A 20,495-nucleotide genomic window follows, 5' to 3' on the forward strand; every position below is an offset into this window, starting at 1 on the left:
TGAAAGAGTATTGACCTATACTCCCGATGAATTGCTTTTTGTGGCAAAGGATGTGACTCGTAAAGCACGAGTGGCACATGAGAAACTGGCGGGTTTGGCTAGAGAATATGGGGTGGATCTATCCAAGACTAGAGCATTGCAAGGGAGCCATAGGATGCATTGTACCGAGCGGGAATTGGAAGAGAAAAGGGTTGTTGGTCTAAGGTCACATACTAGGGAACTGATTGTAGCTATGAGAATATGGCTGATGCTCGACAAATGGCAAGAGAAATGGGCTAGGAAAAGGAATTCTAGGGGAGCGAAAGGAGGGAGCTCTGAAGGGGATTTGCAGGAGGTAAAGATTCTTCCCTTGAGAGAGGTGGCGAATGGAGGATACGTGCATGTACCATGGAGCAGGGGGGATTTGGCATCATTTACGAATGATTTTCCCAGGCTCAGGGAGAAGCCTGCAGAGTGGTACAAGCAAGTTGAGCGTTTCGTTAAGATTTCGAAGGTGTTGTGGATAGATCTGAACACCTTATTCGATATCGTAGTTCCGGGAGACCTGTGGAACGCGTGTAAAATTGCTGTTGATTGGCCGGACTATGAGCCTGATAGGAACATAGTTACAAATGGTCCGTCGCCCGTGGTAATGAGGCTGTACGATAAGGTAATTACCTGGTTGAAATCGAAGGTTTCACCCCAAGATATCGATTGGGTGAAGATAGACAGGACAGTGCAGGAGCCCAAGGAGACAGTACATGAATTCTATGAGAGACTTCTGAAAGCTTTTAAGCAGTACAGTGGGTTAGATGAGCTGGAAACAAAGGACATGGGACAGTTTGTGTCTAAGTTCGTGCTAGGTTTGAAGCCCGAGGTCAGTCTTATGATACAGCAGCATTTGATCTGTTGGCAGAATAAGCCCGTAGACGAGATCTTGCGGTACGCCAGGTACTGCACGGATGAGATTGAGTCAAAGCACAAGAAGATGAAGGATAACTTATTGCTCATTCAGATGCAAGCGGCTCAGGGACCGCCGAATGGGGGTCCAGTGGGGCGAAGACAGGGAAATTATCAGACAGGGAATCAGAATATGCAGGGTCAGGGAAGGCCGAGACCCGTAGACCCTAGGACAGGAATAGATGTAGCGATCTTGAAGAAGACGACTGCTTGTCACCAGTGTCACCAGGTGGGACACTGGAGGCGCGAGTGTCCCTTGAACCCCTATAATCAGCCGCAGATGGAGGGAGGAATGGGTCAGGTCCCTGGGGCGGAACAGGTACAGACGGTGACTGTACCGAGAACGATGCAAGGGGGGACAGGCGTCTCGCAGGTGCAGGTTCCCCAGCCACCCAGGATGCAGAACATACAGCAGGGAGCTCGGACTTATTTGCAGATGCCCATGTTCGAAGTGGAAGAGGAGAGGGATGCAGATTTGCTGGCGCAGTTAAGTTTGGGTCAGGACGATGATTGCCTGCTCAGGGCCATACTAGAAGTAGATCAGAAGGGACCCTTTGTGGAAGCCGAACTCGATGGACGCCCTACTACCTTTTTGGTAGATACGGGGGCTACCAGGTCAACCATAAGATCAGCAGTAGTTCCGGGGGTAGCCCTCTCGGGAGAAAGTATACAAGTGGTTGGAGTGGCGAACAAGAGACTAGTTAGCCCCTTGACGGAACCGATTCCCGTCAGGATAGGAAACTTTAGGGATCGACATCAGTTCGTGGTGTGCGATTCTAGTCCTGTTTGTCTGTTGGGAAGAGATTTATTGTGTAAGCTCAATTGCACAATTTACTGTACCCCGAGGGGAGTAGAGGTACAGACCAGAGATGATGACGCGACCTTTAAGGTTGCAAATCAGCAGGGGTGCGTGGAAGTGTACCCGGCTCTGGCAGTGGAGGAGCTTCCACAGGACTTGAGGGAGTCAGTTGCGACCGATGTGTGGGATCTAAGCGGAGAGGAGATCGGCTTAGTCAGGGGAGTGGAACCAGTGAAGATACAGGTTAAGCCAACCGCGGAATTCCCGAGAACCCCTCAGTATAAACTATCGCCTGAGACGATTGCTGGGATCAAACCTGTGATTGAGTCTATGATTAGGCAGGGAATACTGGTGGAGATCATGGGTAGTCCATGTAATTCACCCATTATGGGACTGCAGAAACCGAGTGGGAAGTTCAGGATAGTGCAAGACCTGCGGAAAATAAACGACATAGTTGTCCCGTGTTGTCCAGTGGTACCGAATCCATCTGTGATACTGTTCCAGATCCCATGCGAAGCTGGATGGTTCACAGTGATTGACTTGTGTCAGGCATTCTTTTCGATTCCCCTACATGAAGAAAGTAGATTTCTTTTTGCATTTAGGCTAGAGAATCGGATATTAACATGGTGTCGTATCCCACAGGGGTATACGGAGAGCCCATCGATTTTCAATCAGCTGTTAAAGAAGAATCTGGAAGGTCTTGTGTTGCCGAAAAACTCTGTTTTGGTGCAGTACATTGACGACCTGCTTGTCGCGTCAGAGACAGAAGACGCTTGCAGGATCGATACCATTGCGTTGTTGAATTTCCTGGGAGAGAACGGTCACAAGGTGTCTCCAAACAAGCTGCAATACTGTTTACCTGAGGTACAGTATTTGGGGCACAGAATTGAGAAGGGTAAAAGGAAGGTGTCTCCAGATCGCATTGATGCGATTTTGAGAATGCCAGTTCCCTCGACGCAGAGGGAAGTTAGAATGTTTTTGGGAATGGTGGGCTATTGCCGCCAGTGGATCCCAAACTTTTCCTTTGAAGCGAAGCCTTTACAGCGGCTGACGCGAAAGGACGTAAGTGATCCGGTACCATGGGACGACGACTGTTTGAAATCATTTCTGAGGCTGAGAGAAGCCTTATGTAGCGCTCCTGCGTTGGGAATGCCGGATTATAACAAGGCATTTGCATTGTTCTGCTGCGAAAGAGAAGGTTGCGCATTAGCAGTGTTAACCCAGAATCATGGAGGTGTCCGTAGACCAGTTGCTTATTTCTCAGCTACTCTAGATCCAGTAGCTTCTGCGTTGCCCGGATGTCTCAGATCCGTTGCGGCAACAGGTGTCAGCATCGAGAGATGTGAGAGCATTGTGATGGGTCATCCACTTACTGTACATGTGCCACATTCTGTTGAATTGTTGATGACTAGGACTAAAACACAGCACCTCACGAATAATAGGCTGACTCGTTATGAGCAAGTTATTCTTGCAGCCGATAATGTGACATTGAAGAGGTGTGCTGTTTTAAATCCTGCTACACTGTTACCTGTTCTAAAAATAGATGATAATGAAGATTGTGAGGACCATGATTGTCTCGATGTGACTGAACTATGCACCAAACCGAGACCCGACATTGTCGACGAACCGCTCCCAGTGTCAGATGAGATTTTCTTCGTGGACGGTTCATGTTTAAGAGACAGTGTCGGTCGATTGAGAGCAGCGTTTGCTGTATGCACCATTACGGGTGTGGTTGAAGCCGCTTGTTTAGAAGGAGTACACTCCGCGCAGGTGGCTGAGCTCATTGCCTTGACTCGTGCCTGTTTGGCAGCCGAGAAGATCCGTGTAACTATTTACACGGACAGCCAGTACGGGTTTGGTGTGGTTCATGATTTCGGACAGCTATGGTCTCAGAGAGGGTTTATGACGTCTTCAGGTTCTCCCATAAGAAATGGTGATCATGTGCGGAAACTGTTAAAAGCATTGCAAGGTCCTGATGAAATAGCTGTTGTTAAATGTGCAGCCCACACGAAGGGAAGCGACTTTGTCTCGTTGGGAAATAACTATGCAGACGAAGTAGCTCGATTTTGTGCAGAGCAGGGATGCAACTTTACTGAGATCCACATTGAGGAAACCGGGGAAGAGGTGGTGTATGGTCAGATGTTAGCAGTGGCTGACACATGGGAGGAACTGAAGCAGCTTCAGGAAGGGGTCTCAGATCAAGAACGGGACAGCTGGATACGAGCTGGATGTGAGAAGGGAGATGTGGATATATGGGTTTCGAATGATGGACGAGCAGTGTTGCCAGAAGGTTTGTTGAATCCCATGGCGAGGTTGATACATGGTGCTGTACATCTTGGTAGAGACGCAATGATGAGAGTGTTTCGTCAGACTTGGTATAATCCGAAGTTTCGTGCCGTGGCTGAAACTGTGTGCCAGAGATGTGTCACTTGCCAACAGATGAATGTAGGGAAAAGAACTGCTGTGACATTGAGCCACATAGGGAGGTCAGGGGGACCTTTCAATAGGATGCAGTTGGATTTTGTCGAAATGCCGAAGTGTAATGGGTTGAGGTACATATTAGTGATAGTATGTGTCTTTTCCAGGTGGGTGGAGGCGTACCCTACACGCAGATGCGACACACTCACAGTAGCGAAACTATTATTGAGAGAACTCATTCCTAGGTACGGGTTCCCGACGTCCTTTGAATCGGACAGAGGAACTCATTTCCACAGCGAAGTTATGAAATTGCTTTGTGTTGCTTTGAATATAGATCAGAAGTTACACTGTAGCTATAGACCAGAAGCTTCAGGGATAGTGGAGCAGGTGAATGGAACTCTAAAGGCTCGGATGGCGAAAGTGTGTTCGTCTACGTCTCTGAAATGGCCTGACGCATTACCTTTGGTCCTTATGAGCCTTCGAAGTGTGCCTGATAGAAGAACTGGGTTGTCACCCCATGAAATCCTCATGGGAAGAGCGATGCGTTTGCCTGCAATACCTGCTACTGCTCTGATAAATATCACTGATGATATGATCCTGGACTATTGTAAAGGCCTTGCTGACGTGGTCCGTTCTGTGTCTCAGCAGGTGCAGACAGCAACGGTTCCAGCTGCGAGTGACAGGTGCCACGACTTGGACCCAGGCGATTGGGTCCTAGTCCGAAAGCACGTGAGGAAGAGTTGTTTGGATGCTAGGTGGCGTGGCCCTTTCCAAGTAATCCTTGTTACGAACACTGCTGTCAAGTGCGGAGGGTTACCGAACTGGGTGCATGCTTCTCATACCCGCAGAGTTCCAGCACCCTTGGAAGATACAGCCCCTCTCGAGAACCAAGATCCCAGTGAGCCGACAGAATCGCCAGAGAGGGCCAGTCAAGCTGTAAGGGTTGCTGAAGCGGCTGATGGTGCACTGAATCGAGTTGGGGGAGGACGTGAAGGAAGCACTGACCCAGAAACCGGCGAAGGAGCGAGAGGTGCAGTGGGTAGTACAGAATCGAGTTCTGCCGAAGAAGAGGAAGTCAGTGCACTGGGTATCGGAGAGAAGACTGGGGGTGCCACCGAAGCGGAAAGGGTTTGGCCCGCAAAGCAGAACCGGGTAAACCTGAGGTTGGCCCCAGACACCGACCTTGCACCAGTTTCGGAAGAACCGGAAGAAGAATCGGGAGACGAGGAAAATCCTCAAGGTGGTGTGAGAAGGTCCAAGAGAACTCGAGTGCCAAGTCGGAAGTACGCTTCCCCGGAGTGGGCATACCAAGTGACTGATGCCAGGGTTACCGAGCACGGGAAGATTGAGGTCGATGACATTGGTCAACAGTGTCCCGCTCCAGAGGGTGGAAGTGTTGCTGAAAGTTCCGGGATTGGAGATCGAAGGGATTCTGACGATTCATATCCCAAGTCCGCCATTCCTGAGTGTCATTCGAGGTATGATCTTGGACAATTTGGAGTTCCCGACGTTCACGACTGTGCCAGATCCACAAGAACTGATTATTCTTAAGCTCGAAATATTGCAGGGAGTCCTGGAGCTGTTGGGACCGGCGCTTATGTTAGATTGATTTGAGAAAGGTTGTAAGCTAAGAAGAAGATTACCTAGAGCCGAGCGGAAGAAGAACAAAATTAGGGATTTTTCCGTTGTAGAACGAAGAAAGTTAGGGAGGGTTGCCTAAGTTCACGAAAGAGACATTAATGAGAAAGAGACTTATCCTTTCAGAGACTGCATTGGACATTGAGCATATTCCGAAGATGGCAGATCCTGTAAACCCACATCGTAGGGCTAAACTGATAATAGGCACATTGATCGGAGTTGTAGTAGTCACCATGTTTGCGGTAGTGATCAGTTCCTACATGGTGGCTCACAGGCAAGAGGGGAAGGTTCAGGGAGCACCCACACCTATTACCCCAGGGCAGAGTGGTGTCAGTATTAGCGAACAGGAATTATCGGAGTTGAGAGATGTTCGCAGACTTCACATGGATTTGTCAAAGGGTGATTTTAAGCTTAACGCGTATGCAAGGTTGCTGTATGAGTATGTTGATGCGATGGATGTGAAGGATTGCTATGTGTGCATGCAGTTGCCTGCTTCAGTGGATGAGGGTATCAAGTATCATCATCTCCCATTGACTTATGGGATTTCTTGTAGCATATGGCTCAGTTTATTTTATGACAGGAGACAGTTCGAGTATTTCTTCTCAAATTTTGACACGGTACTTCCCGAGGTGCCAGCAATCAAGCATTTGAATAGATATGATCTGGATAAGAAAGAGGACAGACTCCTGAAATATTTTAGACCGACTGTGAAACTGGACACGGCGCATGCTCACAGGAATAACCTGACATGTGCGTTATCAGAGATAGAGAAGAAATTCATAGACCAAGTAGAGGACAGGTATAGAAAGTTGACCGAGACACGACACACCGGAGATAGCCCAGTAGATTGGACGGACGAGGAGAGAGCTCACAGATCTAAGGGAAGTTATGGACCAATAGCATTGGATGAGGCACAGAGAGGGAATTTGTGTATTGCACGGCCCCAATCCAAGACGGAGAAGGTCGCAGTAGGACATAGCATTTGTTCTCAGACTTTTACAATGGAAGCTTATGCTAAGAATTTTATGCAAGGTCCAGTAGAAGTAATCCCGACAGTGTATTATGTTTGTGGGACGAATGCTTATGTCAGACTACCCGACAATTGGTATGGAGTATGCTATTTGGCTATCATATTCCCGAAGATTTATCACACAAGGGACTTGGAGTTGTTAGAGACGAAGCGACCGCCCAGGAAACGTAGGGCTACAAATGCCGGTGCAGTGATTGGGGACATATACGGAGCAATGATACCTAGTATGGGTGTGGTGTTGAATGATGTGAAGATCCGAAGGTTGGCGACAGTAGTTGATGAGTTGTCTATGAACACGGCGAGATCTTTGATATTGGTGGCTGGAGAGATGTTGTCGATCCGGAATATGGTTTTGCAGAATCGCCTTGCTTTAGATGTGTTGTTAGCAAAAGAAGGCGGAGTCTGCAAATTATTGAAAGTTCAGGAATGCTGCACGTATATTCCGGACAACTCGAAGGAGATAGGGAAGTACATAGACAACATAACGACTATTCACAAGGAGATTACGGATCTGACGGAGGTGAATGTGTGGGAGAAGATTGGATTAGGATTTGGAAGAGTGGGAACTTGGTTTGCGAATCTGGGAAGGGGATTTCTAGGTTCAGTGTTGAAACCAATTATTATTGCCGTGGTTTGTGTGATCTGTTTGTGGGGATGTGTGAAGGCATGGAAGTGGTATCAAGGAGGCAAGGTTGAAAGAGCTCTAAAGGCAAACGAGAGGAGGTTGGCAAAGCTCCAGGAGCAGCAATATGAGAGTCTTAAGAAACTGGAGGGAGTCCGACATGGAAATGTTATGACTAGCACGGTTTAAATCAGTTCTGAAGAAGGAAATGTAATGGTGTGATGACGGATGTCATCAAAGGGGGGAACTGATGTAGCGTTTAAAAGTTGAGAATTGTAGGGGTGCGTCATATTCACTGTTAGTCGGCACCCGCATATAACCAAATGTGTACTCAGGGATTGCGTGTGTAATATATTACAACTGTATAACCTATATCGATTTTTAGTAGAAGTGCTAGCTATGTACAAGCACATGGTAAACGTATTAGAGAAATGTATAGTGTTTAGCTACGGGAAATGCAATGTGGTGTTAGAAATGTGTACCCCAGACTTCGTGTCTGTAGGTTGTTTAGGTTGACCACACATGAAAGAAAGACGTAAATGTCAATACTGTGATTGAAACCTGCTTGTGTAACCGAAGTAGTGGCCAGAATTCGCATATATCGTTGAGGCGAAAGGCCTGGTATTTTCTTATGTTAGCCAAGGGCAATAGGCCAAAAAGGATTTATTCCAGTAGAGGTTTTAGGCTGTAGTAAATTGCAACTTAAAGATGTGAAGAATGTCTGCTTTGCATGATCTCACCCCAGGTGCAAGGACAGTTGCTCGTTAGTAGAGAAGCTCTTTGTTCGTAATTTGAATTATGTAGAGAAAGCCAGACATGGGAGTGTATTGGAATGTGCCAATCGTAACTCCTAGTGCGGATGGCGTCTGGGACTCAAGGCCAAGCGATGGACGATGGAACTGGACAGCGCTCTGTGGAAAAGTACTGAAAGACGACCCCGGAAGGAGAGGAGGCGCAAAGGGCGTGTTCGGAGACTTGGGGTACTGTATTAGGGACAGCGCCCCGAGGGTAGAGCAGAGCAGAGCGGGGCAGCCCAAAGCAGAGGACGGCTAGGTGAAGGGTAGAGGGGGCAACTTAGACCAAAGCTCTCTAAGTGAAGACTTCTTATGAAGTTTCACTCTGACACCTTTTATTCGATGAGGGTCTCAAGGGATTGCTATGTAGGGATGTCACCTAGTACAGAGTAGGGACAGAGATGGTATGGTTCAGTGTCCCTAGTATCGACATTTGCTTGGTAGTGTTCTACCTCATGCTTTTAGAGATTGTACTTTTAGTCATTTTTAGCCGTATGCGGATTCTTCGTAGAGTAGCATTTGTGTTAGTGCCTATGTACATGTTGTGCCTCGTATTGAGGACTTTGTATCTGCAAATCTTCATGTTGATAATAAAAACCAGAGAGCCAAGAGATTAAGTTTCGAGTCCTTGATTATGGAAAATTGCAGACTGTAATTGTGATAACGGTAATTTTCCCTCCATGCTATCAGGCAAGTAAAAAGTTCCATCTGACCAGAGTGGGTTCCAGTAGATAATTGCGAGATACCCAAATGGGCCGGAGCAAAGGCTACAGCAAATAAAGTCATCTCATATGGAGAAGTGCATACCCTTGGCAAGCTAGGCAGAGGGAGGCCCATGGCATGCACACTGAGGAGTCGCCTAATGTCTTTTTCACAGCCATCAAGTCTAGCCCACTCCGCTAATGTTTTCCAAAGGAGAAAGCAACTACTGATCTGCCCTGCGCCCTTCAGTGCGCCCTCGCCACAAATAGGCGGGTGCGGGGAATAGAGACAATCAGGCTCTTCAAATGGAGCCTGCACACTCTGCAGACTAATCTGCCTGGGTGCATAGAAGCGAAGGAATGTCCCAGATGATTGCCTGCCGCAAGTTGAAATTTGCGGTCATTTCGGCCTCCACCACAATGCTCTGCTCTCAAAAAAGACAGAGGCAAGGGGCAAGGTCACCTATATACCCAGTGGGGGCTGTCATGTATTTAGTTAGAGTGGTGGGACTGGCAAAATACAGGTGGGATTAAGATAATTTGTACAAAAAAAATGCCACTTACCTTTCTGACTTAATGCACAACATCCTCTCCACTCGGGCGTCATCTCTCCTCGATGCTCCGGACCAAGGAAACTGCACTATCCAATCCGGGTGCTGCTTTCATGCTGTTAAACATCCTGAGAGAAACATCAGGATTGGAGGGAGCAGCCTCTCTCAGCACTCTTAAGGGCACTGGAAGCCCATACTTTCTCTAAGACAGCTAGGTTAGAGAATAGTAAAATGCACAATGTGTGTGGTCAAAGGGACAAGCTAACTTTAAACATAAGTGCGCAGATACCTGCTGCAACTCAGATGCAATTGCCCCACCCAGTCCTGACACTCGGCTCAGGACAGATTGTTGAAAAAATGAAATGGTAATAAATAAACTTTATTACCATTTTATTTTCTTCAGCTGCTATGGGACATTTTTTCAGCAGGGGAGCCGCTCCTGTATATATCCCTGGCCATTGGGGCGACGGCGGGTGGAAGTGACCCATGCAGGGTGACTGTGCACTATCTGTAGGGTGACCAGATGTCCCGGTTTTCGCCGGACGGTCCCCGTTTTTGGAGAAGTGTCCCCGTGTCCCGACACTTTTTTCCAAGTCCATGAAATGTCCGGGTTTTTAAACATTGTCCGGGTTAAACATAGAAATGTCCCGGTTTTTCATTGGTGTTTCGGTTGAGCATGCACGCGCATGCTTTCTTTGCACTGATTAAGGCGTGACGTTAGGTGAGCGTTGTAGCAGGAAGGGAAATCCTTTGAAGAGAGACACACCTTCTCTCGGGATTTCCCTTCTCTTGTACAACGCAGCGCCACCTACGTCATCGTGCCAGCCATCGGCCCTGGTGTTCTGATTGGCCTTGGACTTCTATGATGCCTTGTGAAACTGCTGAACATGGGTAGTCTCATGGAGATGTGAGTGCGTGTCCATTTGAAAAATATGCCTCTCATACCAATGCAACCCTGAAACTGAATGAAAAATCAGCGAGCAGGGTCTGGAAACTCTTTGTGGGACTTCAATGACAGCGCATTGCGAAGTGCTAAGAGTAAGTGACTGGGATCGTTTTGAAACGCCATAATTTTGAAAGCACATGCAATTACTAATTTTCCAATCAAGGCTACAACAAACGGAATGATGGATGTGGAAATAACTAAATGTGAAAGAGGTGCATACACCTTGACCTATTCAAAATGTTAGCAGTTGGCTAGTTGGATTTATGTGTGCGCTCTCTTTATGTAAGAATTATAAATGCAACAGTTCTGTTGCCTCAAGAAAGGAAAAAGAAAAGGAAATAAAGTGAAATACTTGTTTTCATATTAGTAATTGCAACAAGGTGAAATAACAATATCATATAAAAACCACGAGTCCCAGAATGCCCCTGAGGGTATAAAAGACAGAAGCACGCACTTGTAATTGAAAACAGACTACCGTGAACAAGGCCGCAATGGCTTAAACGCGTTGGTGGCGTTTGTGCAATGCTGTTTGCTCATTAAAGAACATGATAATATGAGCTTCCGGAAGTGCAGCGTCCTTCCTTTTTGTTTGAAAATACTCTGGGATACTGGTCATATCTCAACGCTTGCACCAGCAGATAGTGCACGCCGCTATGACCACTTTGCTTTGGTAATATATATATATTACTCGATAGCAGTGCACTCGTTCACTTCCTTGCAGAGAAAACAAAAGAGCGCAAACTCCTCTTCAATTGTGCGATTTTCTTTATTGTTCACAGTTAACAGTCATAATATACATATATACTTATATGATAAGAAAACATACTTGGAATTTCAAGGCAAGGGTGGTCACCAACTATAGCAAATGTTGAAGCAAAGTCTGTTTAAATGGAATTAATGGTTACTGCCAATAAAAGACTTCTGATTTGTCGTCTGTAATGTTTCATCTCGGTCTGTGGAGGGAGCTGTCATTATAGTCCTTTTTCTATGTCTATGACAGCTGTTAAATAGTCCTACTTTTATGTCGATGGTTACTGCAAACCGTAGTCCTACTTCTATGTCTATGACCTGTCCCCGTTTTTTGTTTTGAGAATCTGGTCACCCTAACTATGTCTCCCCGTGTCTTGCAAGGTGAGGCGACAGGAAGTTGTCATCGGCCGATACGTCAACGGATCGAGGCTGGGACCAGGCCATGGCGATCTGGTATCCCAAATGCTTCGGGGGAGGGGTGGGGTGCTCTGTCCATATGTCTTCTTCCCCCAATCAGCAGCTAAGTGGATGGTTTGATCACCTGATAGTGATCTGAAAGCACACAGCCAAGGAATCCACAGGGGGCAAGAAGGGTGGGCGTGGTGGGCAAACCTCAGGTTATAAAACTGTTGCGTGGGCTTCTGCTGCCCAGTATTAGCAGCTTCTGAATATTTTTCAAGCCTAAAATAAATTAAGAAGTACATATTTTCCAAGGATTTCATTTAAAGTTCCTATTGGAGCATTATCATCCTACATAGAAGCCCTGTCCAGCAAGAGGAAGAGAAAGGACGCCAATGTCGGCACATTTTCAGCTGATGAGACTAAAGGAGACAAACGGACAACAAAGCATTCTTTTAAAACCCTTCCTTCTCCGCAGTACTGGGATACAGCATTACATGCAACCATGCAACGTTCTGTTAAGTGGATTTTTGTTTTATTTCTCCTTTATGGCACACTCACTGTGATAACTCTTTGCTCTATCATACTGCTTAAGTGACTGTCAGCACACATGCATAAACAATGCTATCCTTCCACACTCTGATCTTTCTCTGGCTGACCCCTGATCACTGGGCACTTACTGTCATTGCTGCTTGTCCCTTGTGGACTCTTTTCGCACTCCATGCAGTATTACTTTTTCTCACTTTTCCGTGACTGCCAAGACTTTCAGGATAAAAAAACCTGTAGGATATCTACTGGGAATCATATTTCTGCAAAATATTTTCAAATGGAAAGTGAACATTTCTGCTTCCTTCGCTGATAAATAAAAGTAACCCAAACAATCTCCGTTAGGCGCTTGCATGCAGTATGAAAATGCCTGTAGTAAATAGTCCAGAAAATAGTCAGCTGTTTAAAAATACCCGTATTTTCCCCAACAATTTCCTTTTCAGACGTACAATTTTTAAAAGCAGAGAAAAATGTTTCTGTATAAACTTAAATGTATTGCTGTTTACAGTTTTCAACTTATGGTTTTGTGAAAGAACGGTTTGTTTATGAACTTGTGCAAAGCAGGGTTGTATTCCCCTCTATTAAGCCACACCTTTTGTTAGATAGGCCACGCCCATTTTGAGCCCCACCCTACCTTTTCCAACCCACTTAAAGTACTGCATCTTGTAATACAATTTGAAAATGTTCATTTCTTAACTTGTCTACATGCTATTTGTATGGAGCACTAGTGCATAGAATCTGCATCTCCTGTGCAGCATGTATTTCACAGCACCAGGCTGCAGGCTTGTCTGCTATCTCTCCAAGTTGACTATTTAACCTTGTTCTGCAGCGCAGGACATGACATCAGAAGGTTTTAAATATACACACTACTGTCTGCAATATCGCACGTTACAACGCGTGCTTTTACTACGCGGTAGGTAACAACATGCAGGCACATGCATCAACCACAAAACCGGTCGCAAACGGCCAGATTCTCAGAATCTGCCCCTTTGCGACCGGTATTTTTGCATTTGGGATGCATCATCCCAAATGCAAAATCGCAATTTAAGGAATCTCAAAATAGCGATTCCTTAAATAGCGATTGCATTTAAGGAATCCCTAATTGAGATTCCTTAAATGCAATGCATTAAAGTTTAAAAAATAGCTATTTCGCTATTAGCGGGAGCAAATTACAATGAAGCTGGACTTCATGGTAATTTGCTAAAACTTAGAAAAATGCACTTATTTGCATTTTTCTAAGTTTCATATTGCGCACACATGGAGCATGTGTATGCAACATGTGTGCAGAGTTCAAATACATGGGTGCAATAGGGTGTCATTTTGACACCCTTGCACCCTAGAAATTGCGGGAGCAATTTGCGAGTACCTACTGGTACTCGCAAATTGCTCCCGCAATCTCCAATGCATTCCTATGGGCCTGGAGGCCCATAGGAATGAATGGGAAGCCATTCATTAATTGCGACTCGCAATTTGTGAGTCGCAATTAATGAATGTTAAGGAATCGCTATTTTAATAGCAATTCCTACATGCATAGGCTTTTGCGAGTCCTTAACTGCGATTCCTTAATATTCGCAATTAAGGACTCGCAAAAGCTTTTCTTGATGCATGTGCCTGATGGTCGTTACAACGACCGCGTTGTTACAAAGTGATGCCATTACTACGCCATCGACTTGCAGTAGATGGCGCTGTAACATTAGGAATGTATAATTTCCTATTCCAACTCCAGCCTAGGCAACAGTAGGGAAGGTGTTGGAATAGTAAATTTTACTATTCCTTATGTTAGAGCGCAAGTCGATGTAATGACTTGTGTAAAATGGCATCACGTTGTAACACCGCAGTAGTTGTAACAACAGCATTGTAAAGGCATTGCGGTCGAATGACCGTGATGTAAAGGTTGTTTCCCGCATTTTACCGTTCAGGGGTCCTCACATTTTTTAAGGCCTAGGGGTAGCAACGCTATGTAGTCTACAATTAATGTTCAGGAATTACCAAAGGGCAGTGCCTGGACACGGTAGAGACTTTTAGGGTACACATCGAACTAATGACTGCTAAAGAAGGTTATCACTTGTGTTCTTCAAAGAGTGGTTCTGAGACTCCAAGGGAACGCTGCCATGTGCTGCTACCTGGAGTTTGTTTCATTTGGCCTGCCCAGGAGCAGTATCTACATGCTTATATCATGTGAAAATTATAGTTAAAACAACAACTCAGTTGCTCTCGGGTTTGATAATGGAAGCATCCTATATTTTACTGTAATTAGCAATGTATCGGACTCAGGTAGGCTTGCAACTTTATCTCAAACACTCATGCTTGGAGTTGTGCAAATGTTGAAAGGAAGTGAGCGTCTTGCACTATTGTATCTGTGAGACACTTTTTCTAAAGACTATTTCCCCACACAACACTCCAGAAGCACAACACAAAATTAAAGGGCAACTACTGCAGGTCTTTTCAGTGGCCAGCAATTGTTTACATGGAGGTCGGTGGCCGGGGGTCAGTGTGAAGTCAAGGACATCTTGAATTAGAAGCAAGTTTTTTTCGTGATGCTAAAAGAAGAAATGTTATCACATGCAGTGAAAAAACAGGAATCTAGCAGCGCCCTAAAGCCATTGATTCAGTGACCTAAGGTCAATCTATCCCCTAATGGGGATAACGGAGGACATAATTGCTCTCTTGTTTTCCTGTCTGCGCGCTCTCAGCTTCTCTCTGCACAGCACAAAGCGATGGGCGTCCAAGCACGCCCCTTAGAATGATCACAGGATGGGCAACCTCTTCCTCAAAAGCAAAGTGTATTGCAGACATCAGAAGCTTTTGTGACACCAGATGTTAAATTGTGAGGAATGGAGATAAGTCTTCGCAGAGAAATGTAGCAATTACCTTTCAGCAGTGATCTGCCAGGGCACTCCCCTTAGGATGGATGGAGTGCTGAGAGAGCTCTCGCCCATGTAGTACACTATGAACTCTACAAGACAAAAGGCTGATGGCTGCCACGTGCCACTCATTATTGTGCTCTTGTTTGGGGTGCTCTCCTTGGAGACACCATGCTGTGGGGCCATAACCTGACGAAAAACACTGTGGGGTTCATTTAAGGGTTTGGCTAGGTGGAACATCTGCAAAAAGAGGTGGATGTCCCGTCTCTCACATTTAGAGCCCCGTTGACACTTTAAATACAGTGACCCGGGGACATCTGTCACACTTCCGCCAAACTCTATATAAGGCCTTTTATCTGCAATGGAGAGGAAGGCTACCCAAACTGACCAGACTCAAACAGGTTCCCGACCAGTGATAACAGAATCCACATTCTCTTCTGGAAAAAGTAAATGGACCAGATATATTAAGATTTTTAAACTCTCCAATTCAGCATTTGTGACTATTAACCACTAGGCTGTTAAGCCTTATCCCACTTCATTGCGAAGCACTTTTTTTGACCCTTGAGGCACTTCAAGCTTACGCCTTGAAAACTCTTTTCCACATAAGGTATGCAGGACAAATATATATCCTTTTTTACCCACACCATGGGGATTCTAAAGGTATCTAGGGTTTGTGGATTCAGAATAGGGGTAACCAAGAAAACAGACAAAATATAGCAAATAAAACGTTGTTTTTGAGGGGGCAATGGGGACAAGAGTGCTATGCAAGAAAGCATATATTTCTTTTCATAACAAAATCAATAAAAGGTTGACTGTACTAGGATCAGCATCTTACCAGCTTTCAGGAATGAGCAGAGTTGTTTCAAAATCTTTTATTTTTTTGAACCATAGTTTTCCCATTTTTCTAATATGTAGGCCATTTTTCCTAATGTTTGTGGCTTCAAACAACTTGTAGGTTGTGGTGGAAACAAGTGCAAGACCCTTGGGTGATTCAAGCTATAAATTTCTGAAAAGTAGACCCAATTCTGAATTCAGTGAGGGGTCATTTGTGTAGATCCCTCAAGTTTCCCAAATAAATAATTAAAATAAAAAGTTATTTTATTTATAAAGTTTTATATAGCGCGAACAAGATCCCGAAGGATATCAGAGAACTTTACAAAAGGATGAAAGGAAGGACATAAATGCAATATCGACACCAAGTAAGAATACAAAACAGTAAGAAGCTCATAATTCGAGGACATATGAGTCAGGGAGAGTAATACAATAACAGGTATATCATGGGTTACAGAGGGGGGCACACTATGCGGCTAAGAAGAGCAGCATCAAAATGATGGCATAATGGTTGTAGGATCAATGTCTTCTAGCAGGAGGGCCTAGTCCAATTAAGGTAAGAATTCAGTCATTAGGAATCTTTTAGTTTCCAGCTTGAATGCAGTAGTTGAGGAGATTCTGCGTACTTCCGGTGGAAGAGAGTTCCATATCTATGAGACAGCGCCGGAGAAGGCTCGGTGACAAGTTCTCTTTTTGCTAAGGATGAGTGGTTTCAAGAAGAAAGTGTTAGCACTTCTTGAAGCTCTACTACCACAGGATAGTTCAAGCTTTTGCGCCAGGTACCTGTGAGTTTTGAAATGCTGGGCTTTGTGTGTCAGAATGGCAATCTTTAACTCAATTCGAGCTTCGTAGGGCAACCATTTAAGAGATTTTAGGACTGGGGAAAGGTGCTCATTTCCTATGGTGCCTGTAACCAGTCTAGCTGCAGCATTCATGGATGCCCTTAGTGGGGCCAGGGTGTATTTGGGAAGGCCACAGAGCGTAGCGCTGCCATAGTCTAGTCTCGGCAAGACAAGCGCTTGGGCCACCTGCTTGAAGTCAGATTGTGGAAGGAATGGTTTGATATTTCTAAGTGTCCTCATCAAAAGATTAGCTCCCTTACACACATTGCTGATGTGATTTTTCATATTCAGGTGCTTGTCCAGGGTGATTCCTAGAGATCTGGCTGAGTCTATGATGAGAGGGGTGCAGTTGAAAGCAGTGAGGTGGTTCAGCCACATGTCTGGCTTGGGGATGTGGTTCGCAGGAGAGATGAGAAGGAATTCAGTTTTGGAGGTGTTGAGTAGGAGATGTTCTCAGTTAACCAATTTTGAGTAAACAATAGGGTAGTGTTGAGTGAGATGATGGTTTCCGGGGCTGCGATTTTCAAGTAAAGTTGCGTATCATTCGCATACATATGAAAGAGAATTTTTGTGGAATTTAGTGAATTTGCTAATGGTTCCAAGAAGAGGTTGAAGAGGATAGGAGAAAGGGCTGACCCTTAGGGGACACCCATGAGTACTGGAGAGGTCTTGGAGAGGGAGTGGTTTTCCTCGACTCTTTGTGATCTGTGGTGGAGGAAGGACAAGAGCCATTGTAACACCCGACCTGAGAAGCCCATCCTGTTATTCAGAATGGATAGGAGGTTGTTATGATTAACCGTGTCGAATGCGGAGGAAAGGTCAAGGAGGATTAAGAGGCAGGAATCATTTTGGTCAAGCATTTTTAAAATGTCATCCATAACGTGCGCGAGAGCTGATTCAGTACTGTGCCCCTTCCTAAAGCCAGATTGATGCTGGTCTAGGAGTTGGAAGTTCTCTATGTGAGCACAAAGTTGGGATTGTACGCATTTTTCTAGGAGTTTGGCTAGGGTGGGGATGTTGGCGATAGGGCAGAAATTAGTGAGGTCAGCTTTATCTGCATTGGTTTTTTTTTAGAATAGGTGACACCTGAGCTGCTTTTCGACAGTCAGGGATCATGCCTTGTGATAGAGAAGCGTTTACAATCCTTGTCCAGTTGGGGATGAGAACATATTGATTTCTTTGAAGATGACCGGGAGCAACGGGTCACTGAAGTGGTTAGATGGGTTGATATTCTGAAGAATCTTGTTGATATCTTTTTCACTGAATGGGGTAAAGGTGCCCCATGATGCATTGTTCTTAGTGTTCAGGCTGATAGATTTGCACTTTTCTAAGGGGTCAAAGGGTGGTGCAGACCCAGAGGGTGGCAGGACAGTCTTCTTAGAGGCAAGCTCAATGGTGATGAGTCTTGATTTCTCTGTGAAGAAAGCAGCAAGTTTGTCGCATGAGGGTGGGCTGCCTCCAGAGTCAGAGTGTTTTGGACCTACCACTGATTGCTGTTTACCAGTTCGAAAGGTTTTCTTGGGGCGGTGAGCAGGTTGAGCAAGTTGGTGTCTGAAATAGTCAGCTTTAGCGCTCTTGATTTGTTTGTTGTAGAAGCTCCTAGTCTCTCTAAGGAGTTTTAGTTGGTCCAAGGAAGGATTGGATTTCCAGGTACGTTCAGCTGCCCTGAGGTTGCGGCGTTCCGTGTTTAGATTGTCGCTGTACCATGGTTTGGATATTTTTGTTGAGGCATTTTTTTGTTGGAGTGGTGCAATGTCATCCATGATGTTGGAGATGGTCAAGTTGTAGTCGTCGGTGAGTAACTGAACCTCGACCAAGTCAGCTTGAGAGGAGAGGGCAGATTTACAGTGGGCTGCTAGTTCATCTGAGTTTATTGATCAGAGGTCCCTTTTCCAGATCTTTGATTTCGTTGGTTGATCCTTCCTCATTGACACCTCTCTGTTAATATAAAAGAGGATGCAGTGGTGGTTGGACCAATTACAAGGGGTAAAGGTATCCAAAGTGATGGTATGCCTTTTCGAGATAATGAGGTCTAGAGTTTCTCCCTTATTATGAGTAGGTTGGTCACAGTGCTGTGTCAGTTCTTGATCATTTAAGAATGATTTGAGGCAGGTTACCACCTGGTCATTGGGGTTTGACCAGTTAAGGTTGAAATCACCCAGGAAGATTTGAGACACGGCTGAGTCAACATTGCCAGAGATGATTTCTATTAGTTGCTCGATGATGGGGAGATTGTCTCCCGGGGGGTGATAAAAAGTGTGGAGTTTACAGACCTGCCGGTTATTACTTGAGATGCTGAGACAAAGGTATTCACAAGAGGAAGGCGAGGAGGACTCCATGTGGGAAAAATGTCCTTTTCAGACGTACAATTTTTAAAAGCAGAGAAAAATGTTTCTGTATAAACTTAAATGTATTGCTGTTTACAGTTTTCAGCTTACGGTTTTGTGAAAGAACGGTTTGTTTATGAACTTGTGCAAAGCAGGGTTGTATTCCCCTCTATTAAGCCACACCTTTTGTTAGATAGGCCACGCCCATTTTGAGCCCCACCCTACCTTTTCCAACCCACTTAAAGTACTGCATCTTGTAATACAATTTGAAAATGTTCATTTCTTAACTTGTCTACATGCTATTTGTATGGAGCACTAGTGCATAGAATCTGCATCTCCTGTGCAGCATGTATTTCACAGCACCAGGCTGCAGGCTTGTCTGCTATCTCTCCAAGTTGACTATTTAACCTTGTTCTGCAGCGCAGGACATGACATCAGAAGGTTTTAAATATACACACTACTGTCTGCAATATCGCACGTTACAACGCGTGCTTTTACTACGCGGTAGGTAACAACATGCAGGCACATGCATCAACCACAAAACCGGTCGCAAACGGCCAGATTCTCAGAATCTGCCCCTTTGCGACCGGTATTTTTGCATTTGGGATGCATCATCCCAAATGCAAAAATCGCAATTTAAGGAATCTCAAAATAGCGATTCCTTAAATAGCGATTGCATTTAAGGAATCCCTAATTGAGATTCCTTAAATGCAATGCATTAAAGTTTAAAAAATAGCGATTTCGCTATTAGCGGGAGCAAATTCCCATGAAGCTGGACTTTTTAAAAAAAAAACCTTTATTTATGCTTGAAAAACAAAACGATACAGAGATCTCGGCCGTGTGTTCAATAGATATCAGTTGGAGAGATACATTACGACAATTCCGTTCCCTAGAACCATAAATAACACATAAGCAAGGCTCAGGGCAGCAAGGACCCACCAACCATCGCAGCAATCCCACCCGTCCGAACCCAAACAGGAATACCTTAGAACAAGGACCCTCCATACGCTCCCCCATGCCACCCATACCCTCGAACTTCATATTTGCACTAGCCAATTCATGCGCAACCCACAACTCCAGACCCGAAGTGAGGATACCCACAGCGCTGCATCCACCCCACGACCTCCCGGAATGTGCAACTCCGCTGCTGTATAGCCTATCCAACCCCCGTGGGTACTATCCCCGAGCTGGAGTGCGATTGAGAGGAGCTCGGCAGGTTTGCGATATATGTTTTATATGGGCCCCAGATGTCTTTGGGACGTGCCACGGTGGGGAGGAGACTGGAGTAAATCTCGCTGTTCGTGTTGCAGAAAGCCATGGCCGTAAGCCACGTCCTAGCCGTGGGAGCTGTTCTATCACCCCAGTGCCCAGAAATTTCCCGCTTGGCTAGCAGCAAGCCCAGAGACGCAAGCCTCCGAACTGTCTTGGGGAAATTTACCGTGTAGCCCAGCAACGCAACCTCAGGAGTCGGAACCAGCGCAAGCCCCAACATCTCCTC

This window comes from Triturus cristatus, chromosome 4_2 (genome assembly GCF_964204655.1).
Source record: "Triturus cristatus chromosome 4_2, aTriCri1.1, whole genome shotgun sequence".
Taxonomy (NCBI): Eukaryota; Metazoa; Chordata; class Amphibia; order Caudata; family Salamandridae; genus Triturus; species Triturus cristatus.